Source organism: Sminthopsis crassicaudata, chromosome 4, assembly GCF_048593235.1.
Source record: "Sminthopsis crassicaudata isolate SCR6 chromosome 4, ASM4859323v1, whole genome shotgun sequence".
Lineage (NCBI taxonomy): Eukaryota > Metazoa > Chordata > Mammalia > Dasyuromorphia > Dasyuridae > Sminthopsis > Sminthopsis crassicaudata.
This window is the reverse complement of record NC_133620.1, coordinates 17,974,033-17,989,168: the sequence shown is the minus strand read 5'-3', so window position 1 is coordinate 17,989,168 and position 15,136 is coordinate 17,974,033. Positions and strand designations below refer to the sequence as shown.

At 47.3% G+C, this 15,136-nt stretch overlaps 1 protein-coding gene across 7 annotated transcripts in view; it reads right to left on the bottom strand.

Moving 5' to 3' along the window:
• Positions 1 to 5,980, bottom strand: part of DAB1 (DAB adaptor protein 1) — a 1,320,323-nt gene extending 1,314,343 nt beyond the window's left edge. For 6 of the 7 annotated variants that reach the window (XM_074265817.1, XM_074265819.1, XM_074265820.1 and 3 more), the window contains exon 1: positions 5,904 to 5,980. The gene's annotated coding sequence lies outside the window, so the exon portion shown is untranslated. The remainder of the gene's footprint in view (positions 1 to 5,903) is intronic. The other variant, XM_074265826.1, reaches the window with a different exon arrangement.
• Positions 5,981 to 15,136: the final 9,156 nt, after the last annotated feature.

Below are 15,136 nucleotides of genomic sequence, written 5' to 3'. Positions count from 1 at the left end.
CACTCCCAATAGCCTGGTAATACCATATGAGAAACAGCTAAAGAACCCGAGGATAACTGGGATAGGAAAATAGGAAAGAATGTGTTATTCTGCACCAGAGACTTGGGCTCTAGTTCTGGTTCATCTGTTTACTTCCTTGTAGCTTTGAGCAAATCTCTTAAGCATCTTTACCTCTGTTTCCTCATCTGTAAAATGGGATTGTTCTATTATAAGATGCCTTCATTAAAGAACTTTGGTTCCTCCCAATTCTGAATAGATGATGCCAAGGATTTGTAGGGTGATCAGCTCTCTCCATCTGTTTTCTCTCTCTCTCTCTCCATCTGTCTGCCTTGTCTCTCTATATATATGTCTGTCTGATTGTGTCTCTCTCCCTCGATCTGTTTGTCTGTCTGATTCTCTCTCTCTCTCTCTCCTCTCTCTTCTATCTCTCTTCTGTCTCTCTCTCTTCTCTCTCTCTTCTCTCTCTCTTCTCTCTCTCTTCTCTCTCTCTCATCTCTTCTCTCTCTCTTATCTCTCTCTCTCTTCTCTCTCTCTTCTCTCTCTCCATCTCTCTCTCTCATCTCTCTTCTCTCTCTCTCTCTTCTCTCTCTCTCTTCTTCTCTCTTCTCTCTGTCTCCTCTTCTCTCTCTTCTCTCTCTCTTCTCTCTTCTCACTCTCTCTCTTCTTTCTCTCTCACATCCTCTCTCTCTTCTCTCTCACTCTCTTCTCTCTCATTCTCTCACTCTCACTTCTCTCTCTCTCTCTCTCTCAGTCCTCTCTGTCTCTCATTCTCTCTCTCTCTCTCTTCTCTACTATATATATATATATACATAATATATATATATATATGTACAAATCTGTCTGTCTCTGTCTGTCTCTGTCTCTGTCTGTCTGCCTCTGTGTGTGTCTCCCTCATTTCCTGTATCTCTCTGTCTCTGTGTCTAATCTCTCTCGGACTCTGTCTTTTTCTGTCTCTCTCTCTGTCTCAGTTTCTCTCTGTGTGTCTCTCTCTGTCTGTCTCTGTCTCTCTGAGTCTCTCTCTGTCTCTCTGTGTCTGTCTCTGTCTCTCTCTCTGTGTCTGTCTCTGTCTCTCTGTTGTCTGTCTGTCTCTCTGTGTCTCTCTATCTCTCTGTCTGTCTGCCTCTGTGTGTGTCTCTCTCTGTCTATTTCCTCTCTTTCTGTATATTCTCTGTCTTCTGTGTCTGTCTCTCTCTGTCTCTATCTTTTTTCTGTCTCTTCTGTGTCAGTCTCTGTAAACTGTGTCTCTCTGTCTCTGTCTCTCTGTCTCTGTCTCTCTCTGTATCTGTCTCTATCTCTCTCTCTATGTCTGTCTCTGTCTCTCTCTCTGTCTCCTGTCTCTCTCTCTGTGTTTCTGTCTCTGTCTCTCTCTTTGTGTCTGTCTCTGTCTCTGTGTATGTGTCTCTGGCTCTGTGGGTGTCTCTCTCTGTCCTCTCTCCCTCTCTGTTTCTCTGTCTCTGTTTCTCTGTCTGTCTCTGTCTCTCTGTCTGTCTCTGTCTCTCTGTCCTCTCTGTGTCTGTGTCTCTGTGTCTCTGTGTCTGTCTCTGTGTCTGTCTCTGTGTCTCTGTGTCTCTCTATCTCATGTCTCTGTGTCTCTATTTCTGTGTCTCTGTGTGTGTGTGTTTCTCTTTCTCTGTCTGTGTCTCTGTCTCCCTGTCTCTGTCTCCCTGTCTCTATCTCCCTCTCTCTGTATCTCTCTGTCTCTGTTTTTCTGTCTCTCTCTGTCTCTTTCTGTCTTGGTCTCTGTCTTTCTGTCTCTGTTTCTGTGTCTCTCTCTGTTTCTCTCTGTCTCTCTTCCTGTCTCTGCAATTCTCTTTGTGTCTCTCTGTATCTCCGTCTCTGTCTGTCTTTCTGTCTCTGTCTCTGTGTATCTCTCTCTGTCTCCTCTTTCTGTGTGTGTGTGTATCTGAGTGTGTGTGCCTCTCTGTGTCTCTCTTTGTCTCTCTGTGTCTCTGTGTATGTATTTGTGTCTTTCTCTCTGTGTCTCTGGTGTGTGTGTGTGTTTGTGTGTGTGTCTCTCTCTGTATCTCTCTGTCTCTCTCTCTCCCTCTCTGTCTCTCCCCTTCCCTCTTACACACACACACACACACACACACACACACACACACACACACAACACACACACACATCACCACACACACATCCCTTTAATCTTTCCTGGCTCCTTCTCTACTTCCTCCAAATACACTCAGGTTTTCTCCATCCCTTTAAAAAGCCCCCACTGGACCCGCCAGCATCACTAGCCACAGCCCTACGCCTCTCAGTTGTTCTCTGCTAAATTCTTTTTAAAAAGCCCTCTGCGCTTGGTGCCATGGTCTCTCCTCTTACTCTCTTCTGAACCCTCTGCAATAGAGACTCTGACCGGATCACTCAGCAGAAAGCACCTTCACTCTCAACTTCCCCCCGAGATCTCTTAATTGCTCAGCCTAGTGGCCTTTTTTCAATCATCATTTTTTTTTTACTTCCCTCTGGCATCTAACACTATTGACTCCTTTCTAGATACTTTCTACTGCTCCTCCGCACTCCCCCCCCCTTTTCCTTCTCATCTCCTTCCTCTCCCTTTCCTTCTCATCCCCTCCTTCTTCCTTCCTTCTCCTCCTCCTTCTCCCCTTTCCCTCCTTCTCCCTCTTCTTCTCTCTCTCCTCCGTTCCTTCCCTTTCACCCTCCCTCCCTTCCTCCCTACCCCCCCTCCTCTTTCTCTCCCTCACCTGTTTTTCTGGATCTTCATCCACAATTTGCTCCCTCTGCAAATATCCATTTTAGCCAAGATTCAGTCCTGAGCCTCTTCCTTTCCCCTCTACGTTCCCTCACTTTGTGATCTCATCAGTTTCTGTGAGTGTAATGATCACCTCTGTGCAGATGATTTTCACATTTCCATATCCAGCCCTAGTTTTTCTCCTGAGCTACAGTCCTGGATCACCCATTGCCTTTAGACTTTCCATAAGGACAGCCTCTTATTCAGCCAACAAGAGCTGCAATCTGCATTTCTGGAGGGAACTCCCCACTAACAGAGTCCTCAACATAACACCGTGACAGCCCTGGGAAGTACCACAAGTCACACTCCAGGAAAAACTCCTTCCAGATGTTGAATAACAGCAGAAGAAAAAGGTGTCTGAAAAAACTACAGAAGCATTCTCCATCTCTGAGAAAGTCACTTATGATACAGGAAGTTCCTCAACCCAGGGTCTGGAAAAGAGCACCTGGATTCTAGTTCTCGCCAAAATATGTTTCATCTAAGAGTACATCAAAGGCAGGGCTTGAATTAGCCAGGAAGACCCTAACATGGACACCCCCCAGGGGAGTTAAGGTACCACAGGCCAGGCACTGAGACATTTCCTTCCTGATCATGTGACGTCACTTGCAGGTTCTTGGAAATGATTTGTTTCCTAGAGCAAGAGAGTGGATCTAACAGATAAAAGCAAAAACTTTCTTGATTTCATTAGTAATCAATGGATAGGGTCAAAACTGTCTTCCAAGCAACACCCTACAGGGATTTGCTCCTGGCTACTGGGATGAGCCCTCTAAATGTAGTGAAGTAGAAGCATTTTTAATAGCTTTTTTTTCCCCCAAACCATGTAACCAGAGTATTCTCTCCTATTCTCCTCATCTCCCACCCTCCTCCTCTACTGCCTTTCTCCTGCTTTCCATCTCTCTGTCACACACTCCCCACCAAAAAAGAGAAGCATAAGAATTGGCTCCCGATCCAAGGACCAAGAGTGGGCATTGCCACGGGAAGGCTGGCGAGCTGCCTTCTGTATTGTACCTGCAAAAAAGGGCTGGTAGAGGGGAAAGCAGTATGCCCACCTGTTCTGGAACGAAGAGGGCCGGGGAGGCAGCCGCTGTCTTGCCTGACTCCAGCTCGGAGCCTATACTTGGCAGGGCCAAGCTCTTAGTCATGGAACCCGGCAATTTCTATTTGCTACCAAGTCCAAGCCGTGGAAGCCAGACTCCTTGCATCCCAGAGGCTGTCACACAGAGCCATTCATGCCCAGGCACTTTCTGAGAAAATAAAGACAACTGCAGGGAGCAGAACCTGTGGAATCTTCAGCCAGGAAGGGGGGGCTAGGAATATTCCAGCCCCCCCACCTTTTATTTTAAAGATGAGGAAAACTGAGACCCGCCATGGAACTCTCTATGGAGGACCTGTTGCCAAAAAAGGCATTTCAACAGGGAGCAGTGGGCATTTTGCCAAAATCTGGCTTTCCAAAGGAGCAGAAAGAAGAGAGAGAGAGAGAGAGAGAGAGAGAGAGAGACGAGAGAGAGAGAGAGAGAGACGAGAGAGAGAGAGAGAGAGAGAGAGAGAGAGAGAGAGAGAGCGCCATGGACCCTGGGCTCCAGGAAGGGGCCTGGGTGTCTGCAAGCCTCTGCTGGCTTTCCAGGCTGCCTGGCGGAGCCGGAGCTGCAGTGTTGCACGGGATCTTCTGCTGGGAAGACCTCTTTAATATGGCTGGATTGTAATACTGCAGTGCTGGGGGGGGAAGCAGCTCAGCCAGCCAACTTCGGGGGGCTGGGAAAACCCGGCCCCCTTCGCACCCTTCCCTAAGTGATGTCTCGGATAAGATTGGCTCCCCATTACAGCCCTGTCGTGTCCCGTCCCGCCCCCGGCCACCCCCAGCCCCTAAGGCTTCTGGGGCAGTAAAGCGAGCGCCCCCCCTATTCCCCGGTGGCCAGCCTGGCAAGGAAGGGGGCCCGCTGCCAGGGCTCCGACCTTCGGAGGCACGGCTGGGGGGGGAGGTGGGGGGGCTGGCTGTGACACACCTCTCTGCTGAGCTGCCCCTCGATTTTCAGCCCAGTCCTCGCAACCCACGGTGATGATGGAGCCAAGGGAATCATTTGATCAGAGATGATTGAGCCGCCGCCTTGCCCCTGCACCCCGAACTGCCCCCGCCCCTCCAGAGCTCCCGGAGAGCCCCGACCAGACCCCCTAGGGGACGGCTCCCCAAATCCGGGCGCCCCCCGGCCGAGCCTCGCCTCCAACCCCCGAAGCCCGCGGCGAACGCTTCCCCTGCAAGGTTCCGCCTAATTGGCCACTAAGCTAATTGATTAATCATCTAATTTCCTGGGAGTCATCGGGATAGAGACCGAGGGGTGGGTGGGGACCTGCCTGAAGACCGCATTCAGGGGGGGGACGCCAGGGCTCCCCGCACCCAAGCACGCCGCTCTGGCTGCGCCTCCGCCCGCAGGCTCGGCTCCGGAAAGGGGCTGGGGCTGGCTGGAGCCCAGGCGGGGAGCGCTGCGGGAACGTGCCTCGATTTCCCTCCCAGGACAAGTTGCTCGGCGCGGAAGGGTTACGGGGTTCGGCTTCTCCGGCTAGATGCGGGAGCTTTCTCCCGGTCCCCCCGCCGTGGGACTCGGGCTCTGTCTCCCTGGGGCTCCCGAGGCCCCCCCCCAAACCTCCGCGGAAACCCCGAGCGGGTCCGGGTGCTCGGCTGCGCCCAGCGGGACCGAAAGCTCCGGGCGGCGGGGCTCCCTTGGCACGGGCACGGCTGCCGGCAGCCCTCCGAGTGGCCAACAAAACTTTGCCCTTCAAGTGCCGCAGCCGGGCGCCCCCCCCACGCCCCACCCCCGCCCCCCCCGTGAGCCGCGGCGGGGCCGGCCGCGGGGCCGCTGCGGGAGCCGGGCTGGGGAGGGGGCTGCCCCCGGCCCCCCCCCCGCCGCCCCTCGCCCCCCGGCTCGCTTTCCTGGGCCGCCTCCGCCCCACCCTCTCCCCTTCCCAAGCCAACACTCAGGGGCTCCCCGCGCCGCGGCCGCCCCTCCCGGGAGAGCCGGGCTGCCCAGATGGGGCGAGGGGGAGCGAGGAGGGGGAAGGAGGGGGGGACGCGTCCCCCCCCCCCCCGGCCAAGCCGCCCCGGGCTCCCAGCCCTCAGCCCCGAATCCGGCCCCGCTTCCCACCTCCGCCCTCCTACCTCCAGCCGGCACTGCGCTCGCTGCTCCCAGCCTCTCAGCACTCATCCTCTTGTTGCAGTGGGCGGGAGGGAGGGGGGCTGGCCAGCTCTGTCGGCGCCCCCCCGCGCTCAGTGCTGGGTTTCTGGAGGGGTCCGGGGGTCTCTCCGTGCCCCCGGGCCGGGCGTCCGCGGCGGGCACCGCCGCTGCCCTCGGGAAGGCGGACTTGGCCACGGAGTCTGAGGCCCGGGAGCTCCGGCGCAGTTAGTGCAAGTCCCTGCCCGGAGCGGCGGCTCAGCTACAGCTCCTCCGAGGCAGCTGGCAAGCAGCGGCAGCACCACAGACAGCGCTCCCGAGCTCCGCAGGGCCACATCTTGCCGACGCTCTACATCACTACCGCATTCCCCCGAATAGGGGAGCCCCTCAGCATTTCGTCAGCCGCGGCCGAAGCGGGGCCCGGGGGGGCTGCGGGGACACCGCCGCCGAGGTCGAGTCCCGGGACCTGCACCCCCGAGGCTGAACCCAGCCTCAGGGCGCTCAGGGGGACAACGGAGGGGAGCTTCCTTCAAGGGCCCAGGGGTTCTCCGGGGGCCAGTAAAGAGCTGCTCCCAGCAGCCCCCTCCTCCAAGGAAGGCCAGCAGAAAGCACCGGCTGAGCGGCGGCCTCCAACGCTTCCCACCTGTGGGAGTCATTTCATGGACGTCGGCCTCAGTTTCCTCATCTGTAAAATGAGACCAGCTGGGCTCTGAGAGCTCTTCCGGATGGAAAGCATGATCCCGGGCGGGATCACGCCACAATGTCTACAGCAAGAGAGTCAAAGTCAGAAAGAGCGGGGTTCAGCTCTGCCGCAGAGGCTTACTGTCTGTGACCCTGGGCAAGTCAAGAGCAAAGAGGCCAAAGGAAATACACACTAATTTGCAAAATGATCACAGGAGAGTAAATGAGTGTAGGAATGAAATTACTAGCTATGGTGGAACGAGTGCGGTTTAAATGATTCCCTACTTCCCAGCTCTAACTAAGCCTGGGAATACAAATATTAAAAAAAAAAAAAAAACCACAAGGCACTTTCTGGACTGAGAGCTTTATAGGAGTCACGACCTCTCTGGGCCTTAGTTTCCTTAGCTGTAATATGAGAAGCAATCTCCAAGGTCCCTTCCAAACTTAAAATGATGATCCTATGACTCCTAACCAAGCTAACCAAAAAAAATTATGTCACAACATAAGCCTCATAATTCAGTTCAGAGAGCAATTCCAACTGACAGCTGGTGTTCAGCTGTGTCCCACTTTTGTGACCCCACTTGGGGTTTTCTTGGCAACGATACTAAAGTACTGTGTCATTTCCTTCTCCGGCTCATTTTATAGATAAGGAAACTGAGGCAAACAGGGTAAAGTGACTTGCCCAGAGACACACAGCTTTAGGTGTCATAAGGTGGGATTTCAACTCAGGGCTTCCTGATTCCAATCCAGAGCTCTATCCACTGAACCACCAGCCTACTTAATGACTTTGAATAGGAAAGCTTGATAAAGACTTTGTATTCTTAACTCTTTGCATTTTACCTCAGTACTGAAAAGGTGTCTTTAAACATGAGAGATGCTTAAACATCTCTTGATTGATTAAATTCACAAGAATTTTAGACTGATCTGGAAGGGGATCTCTAATAGAGAAGATAGAAACACCAAATGCAAAATGTCAGAGCTGGAAACCAACCTTACGATAAATAAATCATTTGTATTGAATTTTAAGCTTTGCAAAGAATGGTATAGTGGATAGAGAGATGGTCTGCAATGTGAGAGGGCTTAGATTCAAGTTCCATCTTTGAAATATGATGCCGTGTGACCCCAGGCAACTGACCTAACCTCTGACTTAACCAGGATGAATTCTATACTATCCCTACCCTAATTTAACTCAGTAAGAGTCTTTGCTTAATAAAGATCACTCTTGACTTTTACAAAAACCCTTGACTCTCTTGATCTTGGTTGCTTCCTTAACCCCAAGAATACACACATTAATGATACCCTTTGCTATACTGAATCTCTTTCTCAACCGATGTCTCTTACCAGAATCTCCATTTCAGGAGGGATCCCAGACCAGATCCCAGGTCTTCATCCCTTTGCAGAGGGCAACCCCATGGGACTAGGAACGTTCACCCTCCATTCTTCTTCAGCTTCCTTTCATATGTTGTCTTCCCTCATTAGAATGTAAGCTACTTGAGGACAGGGACTATTTTTATTTCTGCTTGTGTTTGTATTCCTATATAAATGCTCTTTGATTTCTTGACTGGCTGACTTAACAGTTCCATGATTCTAAGACTATAAATTTCAGAGAACAAGCCCGTCTGCATTCAGAGAGGAGTTCCCTCATTCAGAGAATAAGCCAATCTGCATTCAGAGAGAGGGAGTTCCCTCATTCAGGGAGTTCCTCAAACCAGTGAATCATATCCTACATGATTCTATCTTAAACAATATGAATCTAGCCTACATATCTTCCAATTTCATCCTTACAACAATTTCTGTCCCTGTTATTATCCTCATTTTATATATGGGGAAACTGAGGATGATGGAAGTCCTTACTTGTCTGGGGTTACACACATAGTTAAATTTCAGAAACCAAGCCTCCCTGATACTAAATTTAACACTCTAGCTACTCTGCTAGGATATCTCTTAAAACAAAAAATGATAGATCATGGAATATAAAATGGCTAAATCTTAGCATAGGGGATGATAGAGGTGGGAGGAACCTCAGCCAAGATGTTGAAGCTGAAGTCTATTGAGCAAACTTGTGTGATTGATGGAAAGTTGGCTTTGCATCTAGTCAATATTTCCAGGGAAATGGAGGAGTCTGGGAAAGAAAAGCGTTGCTAGGGTGAGTATGTGCTTGTGTCATCACTGAGGACAAAGCAGAAAAACTCCATGCTCACTTATAGATTTCTCATTTTACTAGCAACAATGGTTACCCAAGGAACAGCCCTGAAATCAACACCAGAAGGGCAAGTGTCTGTCTTGATTTTCTCTCCTGAAGATTTTCTTGCTCAGGTTAAACATTCCCCATTCCTCCAAATGATCTCCATATGATTTGAGGGTAGCTATGTAGACCAGAGATTTCATCAATGTTTAGAGTTTCTAAGGAAGTTTGATCTACCAGTGCTAATAGTTTGATCTCTTTAACTTAGAGTCTTTGAAAGTTGGATGAGTCACATAGCTAGTAAACGTTCATGCTGAAATTTGAACAGAGATCTCTTTTCCCCAAAACCAGACTTCCTTCCTCTATACCACTTTGTCATCTTCTCTGGATCATTCAATTTTTTATCCATCCCCAGTGGGCATCTATTAAGAGAAAGATCAATCAATAAACAATCATTTATTGAGTAACTAATATATGCTAAGTGCTGGGGAATGAAGAAAAAGCAAAAGACAGTTCTTGCCCTTAACCTTACAATCTAAAAAAGAAAAGGCAGAGAGGAGAATCGCTACTCCCCTAAATGGAAGAGAGTACAAGAAAACTGGAATCAGAGCAATTCTAGGTTTTCCCTTTCATGTCACTGCCATTGAGGTCCTATCCACTTCACTCTAGAAGCTAGACCAACCACAACATCAAATATCTGTAGCTGGAAAGAACTTCAGAAGCCATTTAGTGCAAGGTGAGGAAACTGAAGCTTAGAGATGTCTTGACATGGCAAAGATCGCAGAGATAATAAGGCATAGCGTTGGGTCTTGAACTCAAATCCTTCAGTGCTATAATACCAGCTACTGACATGATGTAAACATGTTAGGTAATAGACTTACAAAGACAATCCACAGCTTTTTATTTAGTGCTTACTGTATGCCTGACATTGTGTTAAGGATACAAGGACAGAAATGAATGGTCCCCTTTTTTGAGTTTATCTTTCATGGGAAATAAAATGATAAATCTCCAGATAAGTAGAGACATAATCTACACAAAGGGGTTGAGAAAGTGGAGATGGAACTGTAGGAATAATCAAGAAAAGTGTTAAGAGGATGGGGTCACCTAAGCTAAGTCTTGATGAGACACAGTTGAAGGTCATTCCAGATTATCCCTCCCTCCCCATCAGGAGGAAGAGCATTCCAGAGCATCAGTGCCGGGGGCTTGGTGGTCACCCGGCCAGTAGAACAGATGGAGATTTTTCTCCCCAAGGCAATTCCAAAGCTTGCACATATGGGAGAGGACTTGGCACATCGGATTTGTTAAATCCATCTAATAGTGCCCCCAGCAGCCCCTGGAAGGGGCTTGTGTTCCCAATGCCAGATCCTTGAATGTATATTTCTTCTCCATTTTCCTAATGAGGCCTGTGTACTTATGTTTTTCACTATTTCTACATTTTGGAGTTTTGTGGGTTTTGCTTTAGTTTTTACAGCAAGAAGACCTGGTCACTCTCTCACCCCGTCTGGTGGTTTTGTCCAGAGGGGTCACAGCACCATCCCCTGGATGGATGGGGACATGTGAGGGTGTGTGGGGAAAGGAAAAATCAAAGGGAGATGGGAGAGGAGAGAGGGAATCAGGGAAGGAGGGAGAGAGGGATAAGAGGAAAAAGAGAAAGGGAGAGAGGGGGGAAGGAATGAGGAAAAGAAAAAGATGGAGGGGAGGAAAAGGGAGAGACAGAGACAGAGACAGAGATAGAGATAGAGATGGCATAGGGAGAAAGAGAGGGAGGGTACACTAAGTAAGGAAAGAGAAAAGAAAATCCACAGACCTTTCTACCTTATGAACAGAACTAAAGCTGTTCTTCCATTAAGAGATGCATAAAATCCTGTGCTCAGCATCACCAGGAACTATCCTGATGGAATAAAAAGAATGCCCTTCTCATGTTTCAAGGTGCTTCCCTCTCTGAATAGGCTGCCTTTGAACCCAGTCGATCCTTTCCCCTTGGAGATTTTCAGTCACAGTTGAGGTGCTTTTTTTTTGCCGAGGGAGTTGAGGTTCAGTGACTGGCCCAGGGTCACACAGCTAAAAGTTGTTAAGTGTCTAAGACTAGATTTGAACTCAGGTCCTCCTGACTTCAAGGCTGATGCTCTATCCACTGCACCACCTAGCTGCCCCTAGGGTGATCTTTTGTTGGGTTTGTGACAGAGGGGGTTCTTTCTCAGACATCTCAGGCAGGATCAGATAGCCAAGGTGAGGTCCTTCTAACTGTGATTTCCACTCCACTAAACAGTTTGTAGATAGTGGACTGTATATTGCACAGAAACCTGATGAGAAACCTGATGAGACTTAGCTCTCATCTCTAAGTTTAGTCTTTTTCCAGCAGCATCTGTGAGTTAATATTGAGCCTTTCACACTCTCTTAACTGGTTTCCTCTAGAGGTCCTATCCCCACCACTACCACCACACTCCCCCATCTCCTTCTCCTCCAATCTTTTTTCTATCCTACTCTAGTAAGAAAGCCTCCAAGACTCAAGAAATGGGATGCACATCAGAGAACCTCATGGAAGAACAACCATCTCAACACTTTCCAACTACACAAATTCTAACAAATCTATGGTCTTGGTAGCCTTTGACAATTCTAGATCTTGGAGAGAATCCAAAAATGATCTCTTTCTTCTCCAATGCCCAAAAGGTAGATCTTGATCTTATGCTGGAAGGCAGGAAGAGCTTGATCATAGCTGGAATCCCAGGAGAGCGAAGCCAAAAGGAATACATGGAAGGAATTGCTACCTCTATGAAAGAGGGTGGAGAAGAGAAAGAAAAGTTCCCTGAATTGTGGCTATGGATGTGGATCCCCAAGCTGGAAGCAGAGCCTATGATCTGAGGATGGAATCCTATTATAACCTTGGATTCAGGATCTTGGATTATCTCAGTCACTGTCTAAGGGAGATGTGGGTCAAAGTAGAGCCACTGGTTTGCTTAATTTCACATGCTGCCTATGAGGTACCTTGATGTGTCAACTGGGAAGGGCCATCTACCCCATGGACAGCAGCTGGTAGAGATGTTGGGTTTCTTCACAGAGTGGATCCATTGGATGATGGTTACAAGGTGTGGGCTGGAAGTGGGGCTGGTGGTCTGGGGGATGGTATTATTTCTAAGGATCGTGGGATTTCTCACCCATTGATTGATCAACAGTTGCTGGTTGACCCTTGAGCTGAGCTGATCCAGATAAGTGAAGTGATGGTAGAATAGTTAATAATATAATAGTTAAAGAACTAATACCCTTTCTGTTCTACCAAACATTGCCAGTCAGTGGCAAAGCCAGGATTTTAAGCCTTTAACCCTAAGCCTTCAGACTTTATAAAGCAAGGAAAGTTTGATGAGTTCAAACAGAATTCAGAATACCTTTGGACAAAGATAAATCGTGGATACTCATAATAGCCAACATTTATGTAGTACTTCAGAGTTTACAGCTAGCTTTTCATATGTGTTCTGAAATATATTCTGTCTAGACACAGTGAATTCTACATCTAAATCATGGCTGGAACCTGGAATACAGCAGAATAAAAAATGTTTGGAGTGTGGGAAAGAGCACCTGATGTGACATCAGAGAGCATGAGATTTCACCTTAACCCTGATATTTATTATCTGTGTGACCTTGGGCGAATCATGGTGACCATCTGATCCTCAGTTTCCTCTTCTGTAAAATGGGAAAGAGAAGGGAGACTAGATTATTGATTTAGACATATGAGAGACCTTAGAAGTCATGGAGTCCAACCATTTCATTTTGAGGAAACTGAGGCCTGAAGAAATGTGCCCCAAATATAGGCAGCATACAACAAAAGCTAGAATTTGACCCCTGAAGATCTGTGGTATTCCCATCATATCATGTATCATGGGCCCATAAATTTATGATGCTTTATCCACTGTTCTTTCTTTATTTATTCATAATGCAAGTTTCTGACTAGATTTACTATACTGTGGAGACTGAGACTGTAACATGTGTGTGACCCATGGTGTGACCCATGGTGTGACCCATTGGTCAATGCAATTTCTCTGTAAGAAATCACCTGTCCTGCATAGGAGAATTCCTACCCCACAGTAACATAGGAGCATGAGTTTAGAACTGGAGGGATCTTGGAAAGAGCCATTTTACATATGAGGAAACTGAGGTCCACAAACCTTAAGCAATTTTCCCAAAGTAGTTGGTATCAATAAAGATTTATGAATTTGTTTCTCAGCCTGTCCTGTCACTTGGAACGGGGGGTCCTATTGCTCTATTTCATCACATACAGGAAGAAAGAGATTGAAGGAAACCAAAGCTTTCCAAGATGGCATAGCCTGCGGCAGCACTGCCTGAACACTTTCTGAATTGGGTGAAGGCTGGGTGGGAAGGAGAGTCCATGTCTGTCAGCCATGCAGGCTGTGATGGGCTGCTCTAGACAACAGAGAAGCAGGGGGCACAAAGGACCACTTGTGTTTATTTTTGCCTCACTATTGCTCAGTTGTTAACACAATCTGTTTTACCAGCCCAGTCAGAGGAAATTAATGAGAAAGAAAATCCATTCAAACCAATGGACAAGATATTTTGAAAGGACAGCTCCATTTACAAAGAGAGAGAGAGAGAAGGAAGGAGGGAAGGAAGGAAGGAAGGAGGGAAGGAAGAAAGGAAGGAAGGAAGGAAGGAAGGAAGGAAGGAAGGAAGGAAGGAAGGAAGGAAGGAAGGAAGGAAGGAAGGAAGGAAGGAAGGAAGGAAGGAAGGAAGGAAGAGGCAGAATTTAGGACAATGTTCTAAGGCCATCAGCTCCTTAGTTCCCGAGCGTTCAGCCACCCTGCTCACTATATCATTTGAACAAGGAGCCACAAAAACCTCAAATTCCAGAAAGGAAACGACAGAGTGAAGATGAAATCTATTCAAGAGGCCATAGCTCTGTTTCCATTGGGTAAGGGAGTATTTTCCCTTCTGACTTACTTGCTTTCTTGATGGTGGATTATGTTCATACTGTCTAATGATGAGCAGAGCAGCCCTTAGACCCCAGCCCTACTTCCTCATCTTTAAAAGAGGCTGTTGGCCTGGACGGTCTAAGGCTACTTTCAGCTCTGACATTTGATGTCTATAAGCTCTAACCACTGAGGCTATTTGGTTCTCAGTACCCTCTCTGGTGATGCTATAAAGACCTTCCTAGCAGGGTTCTTCAATAATAGATTGGTTTGCCTTGCTCAAGAGGCAGTGAGTGCCTCATCACTGGGAATCTTGATTTAAAGGCCATATGATGTCTTCAAAGGGAGGTTGCAGACAGGATTATCCTTTGGGCAGACAATGGAGTCATATCCTAAAATTTTGTCTTATCCTATGTGCTAAGGTCCCTTTCAGCTCTGATATTTTATGACCTCAAGTCCTTCCATCTTTAAATGCTGTGTTCTAAACAAACATAGAATAATTGACAAATATAGCCAAATTATAAAAGAACAAACATATTCCCAAAGAGAAGTTATGAGAAGACATCCCCTAAATCTTTTCCAGTGAGGAGAGGAGGAGGGAATGTTGCATAAGCATGGATCATTGAAGAAAAGGTCATTTTTGATGTATTTATCCATTTTGCTGCATTTTCTTTTTTTCCCTCTTTTTATTAAAAAATGCTTTGCAGTGCTAATACTGGGTTTATATCCCAAAGATATATTAAAGAAAGGAAAGGGACCTGGATGTGTCAACATGTTTGTGGCAGCCCTTTTGGTAGTGGCTAGAAACTGGAAAATGAATGGATCCCATCAACTGGAGAATGTTTGGATAAATTGTGGTATATGAATGTTATAGAATATTATGGTTTTGTGAGAAATGACCAACAGGATGAATACAGAGAGGCCTGGAGAGACTTACAGGAACTGATGCTGAGTGAAAATGAACAGAACCAGGAGAACATTATATACTTCAACAACGATACTGAATGAGGATGTATTCTGATGGAAGTAGATCTCTTCGACAAAGAGAAGATCTAATTCAGTTCCAATTGATCAATGATGGACAGGATCAGCTATACCCAGAAAAGGAACACTAGGAAATGAATGTGAACTACTTGCATTTTGGTTTTTCTTCCCAAGTTATTTTTGCCTTCTGAATCTAGTTCTTCCTGTGCAACAAGAAATTGGGTTCTGCACACATATATTGTATCTAGGATATACTATAACATAGTTAACATGTATAAGACTGCCTGCCATCTAGGGGAAGGAGTGGAGGAAAGAAAGGAAAAATCAGAACAGAAGTGAGTGCAAGGGACAATGTTGTAAAAAAAATTACATATGCACTGTCAAAAAAAAGTTATAATTATAAAATAATTGTTTTTAAAAATGCTTTATTATAAAAGATGACTCTGGAGAG